General features: G+C 34.7%; 1 pseudogene; it reads right to left on the bottom strand.

Moving 5' to 3' along the window:
• Positions 1-425: 425 nt before the first annotated feature.
• On the bottom strand, positions 426-1,337 carry LOC100623117 (olfactory receptor 2T33-like; annotated as a pseudogene).
• Between the last annotated feature and the right edge of the window lie 2,752 nt (positions 1,338-4,089).

The raw sequence follows: 4,089 nt of genomic DNA, 5'->3' as shown, positions 1-4,089 counted from the left end.
ATTTGAAATTTATTTCATCAAAATTAGTGAAGGTCTATACTGTTTTATTCAAAGTAATTATGCACTTTTTAAATAATTCATCTCTATCATTTTTAATTATTTTATTATAAATAGCAAAAAAATTGAAAATATACAAATTACATGGTTGAATCTAGTATATGTGGTGCTACAGTGCCTCAAACACTTACTCATATTGCTGAGGTCCAATGTTCAGAAAAGAAAATATTATGACAAGATAGAAAAGCATGACAAATGAAATATTTAATTAATATGCAAAATACAAATAAATCCTTTTAAAATTCAGTGCAATCTGAGAAAATGTGAGCAAAATATACAAAACATGCACAATACACAAAACATATATCATTGCTTAAATCTAATTTGAGTGATGCCATTCTGGCAAATAATGCTCACTATGGAGACTATCAAGAGTGTTTCTCAAGAAACTTTCTCAAAGCCCCCTTGACCTCTTTATTTCTCACACTATATATAAGGGGGTTCAACACAGGTGTGAAAATGGTATAAAAGGTAGAGACAACCTTGTCATAGGCCACTGAATTGTAGGATTTGGGCCACATGTAGATAAATATGATGGTGCCAAAGAAGAACCCCACCACAGCCAGGTGGGAGGAACAGGTGGAAAAGGCTTTTTTCCTGGCAGCAGTGGACTACATACAGAGCACAGCAGTCAGGATGAGGCTGTAGGAGACCAAAATGAGAGATGATGGGATCAAGAGCATCAGATGCAACAGACATACATGAAAAACTCAAAAATCATCGTGTCTACACAGGCAAGGCGCACAAAAGAAGTGGTTGATTTCCCGAGAATGGCAGTAAGGGAAGCTCAGGGTGGCACCAGCCTGCATCAACCCATCTACTCCTCCCAAAACCCAGGAGCCTGCTGTCATGTGCAAGCAGAGCTTCTGATTCTTGAGGATTGGGTATCGCAGGGGGTGACAGATAGCCACATAGTGCTCATAGGCCATGACTGCTAAGAGGAAGCACTCACCCCCTCCCAGAGTGAGAAGCAGGAAGATCTGGGAGCCACAGCCAATAGGAGAAATGGACCTGGTGTTCATCAGGTAGTTGACTGCCATTTTGGGGACAATAGTGAGGACCAGCATCATGTCCATGAGGGAGAGCTGGCTAAGCAGGAAGTACATGGGTGTGTGGAGGTGGGGATCCACGTGGATGAGCAAGATCATGAAGGTGTTGCCCATCAGGGAGGTGAGAAAGGTCATGAGCACTATGGAAAAGAGGAACTGATGGGTCTGTGTGTGGTTAAAGAGCCCTAGAAGAATGAAGTTTATTCCTGTGGTGTCATTTGCATTTTCCATGGCTCCAGTTATTCCTGGAAGAAAGCAGATGATTAGGAAATGAGATCTGCTGAAAAGGAAGCTTGGGTATTTCCTTAAGAAAACTTGTTCAAATAATGTTGGAACAAAATGGGATTTGGAAGAGTAATTATGACTTTAATCTTTCAATTCACAACATGATGTTTGCCTTAGCACCCTATCACCCACGTCTTTGTAATTACACATTATTTTTGATCCAAATATATTACATAGCATGTATTAATACTAGTACAAATTACTTTTCTATTATCGCTCTATATTTTGCCTGTACATCACATATAATTTACTCATAGTGTTAGGCAGTATTGTATAATCAAAATTTTCTCTAAATTGGGGCTTTAGTTTTAATAATTAAAGGAAATTCAGATTTATACGTCTTAGTCAATATTGTGATATATCATATATCATGACTATTTAATGTTTATCTTATATTTGTATAAATTATTTACACAAGGGTTCTTCCAATGTCTTGATGAATTATTTTTTTAAAATTACAAATATACACAAAAACAGGAGTCACATTATGGCTCAGTGCATTAAGAACTTGTCATTGTCTTTCTCAGGATGCAAATTTAAACTCTAGGCTTGCTCAATGAGTTAAGGATCTGGTATTGCCCCAAGCTGTGGCACAGCCCACAGATGCAGTCTAGATACCATGTTGCCATGGCTGTGGCATAGGACTAAAGATGCAGCTCTTATTCAGCCCTTAGCCCAGTAACTGCCATAGATATGGGTATAAAATATACATGCTCACACACACACACATACATGAAATCAAATGCAGAACTACTAAAACTCAGTATGCTGCTGGAGAGGTAAACAAAAATGGCTAAATTTCTCTGTTCCACATCTGCAAGCAGCCCATAATCTCAGTGCACCTGTTTTCTAGCTACCACATATACTGCTCAGGATGAGCCATCACCACATGCTTCATGTTACCATGACCTGTCTTCCTGATTACATGGACATTTTCTCAGTTTAAAGACCTCTCAATATTTAACATTTATCCAATATGTAGTCACAAGATGAGCCTGAATTTAGTTAAATATATGCCCCATAAAAAGCTAATAAATTTAAACATGAATATAACGTAAAGGAACATAAAGAAATTGTTATTACAGGTATTACTTTCATATTTTATGACGAGTTATCACACTCTAAATGTAGAGAAATATTAATTTACTAACAAATTGATTTTTAATCAGCAGATTAATAATCATACTCAATTCCTTGATGATTCAGTTATAGAATCAGTCATATGAAATTACTCAATTTATTACAGAAAATTAATCTGAAATGCAATACCACCTTTGTATCTAATACGGAACATTTCAGTTATTTCTAGATTAATTCTCTTTTCACTAAAGCTTCTAGATTCCAATCCTGTCATCTGTTATCTATGGTAGTAAATGCAGATGTAGATGCAAATTACTCTCTTTATTATGTGACATCGACTTTGCCTTGCAAAGCAAAATTTAAAAGAGAGGAAAAGAGTAGTGATTACCAGGATGATTTGTATGAGCTTTATTCATAGTTCAGGGTGTAGCTAATCTTTTCTTAGTTTCTCTGTGAATTACTTGATAAGCAGTGAAAATTATGTGAATTGGTACCATATGTTTAAGAAATGCATACATTGCTTTTAGTTCTTAAGGTATATCACCCATGCCCATTATGTCATTAAAATATACACATGCTTTTTTAATCAAATAGCTGTAAATGATATAATAATGTGCATAACAATATCATTTTTTATTTCAATAATATGTATATTACATCTATTAGCTTAGGAATTTGTTAATTATTTATTCCATTTTATTGAATTGTATTTTTTTTTCCTACTAGTAATGTAAAAGCAGCAGTTTTTGGCCTTTGGGAAAATGAATCTCTAATTTTTCACAGCTGTCAACTAGTTTTTTTCAGCTCCTTCTCCATGTGTGGTACAGTCAGATACTGTTAAGTATAGTAAATTATAGCCAGTCATAAAACAGTGAGAATTAATTTTAATTTATGGGTTATTGATTATTGATACTGAGCTAAAAACATTCATTAATCTCTTAGATTACTTCTTCAAATTCATTGAGAAAAAGTTTTGCCCATATGTTCTATTGAGTTGTTTGAATTTTCATTATAGGTTTAAATATTTTCTTACTTATTTTTTATTTATGTACACCATTATGACATTGTTTATATGCATGATAAATATCAATCCTCATCTATTTAAATTATTAACAATTTTTGAATTGTTACATCATTTCGAACCATAATTTTCATTGAATATTACATGTATTTGAGATACTTACGGCTAATTTAATGTTAATGGGCTAGATTACATTGGAAAGTTTGCTCATTCTAAGCTATCTGACTATTATTGAGATAAACCTGTTTATTATTGATATATACATTGTATGTTTGAATCTATGATCACGGTAAGCTGAGTGTAAGTTTTGAACTATCTTTTGCAGCAATGCTTACCAAATATAGTAACCATAAAAGGTAAACTGTTTGAAGTTCTTTTTCTTTTTCTTTTTCTTTTTCTTTTTTTTTTTGTCTTTTCTAGGGTCACACACATGGCATATGGAGGTTCCCGGGCTAGGGGTCTAATCGGAGCTGTAGCCACCAGCCTATACCAAAGTGACAGCAATATGGGATTCAAGCCACATATGCAACCTATACCACAGCTCATGGCAATGCCAGATCCTTAACCCACTGAGCGAGGCCAGGGATTGAACCTGCA

The sequence above is a fragment of the Sus scrofa genome, chromosome 2, assembly GCF_054392235.1.
Source record: "Sus scrofa isolate SSC_HxYL_T2T_F1_AM1 chromosome 2, Sscrofa_HxYL_maternal_Yorkshire_Landrace_v2.0, whole genome shotgun sequence".
NCBI lineage: Eukaryota > Metazoa > Chordata > Mammalia > Artiodactyla > Suidae > Sus > Sus scrofa.
This window is presented reverse-complemented; position numbering and strand designations above follow the sequence as displayed.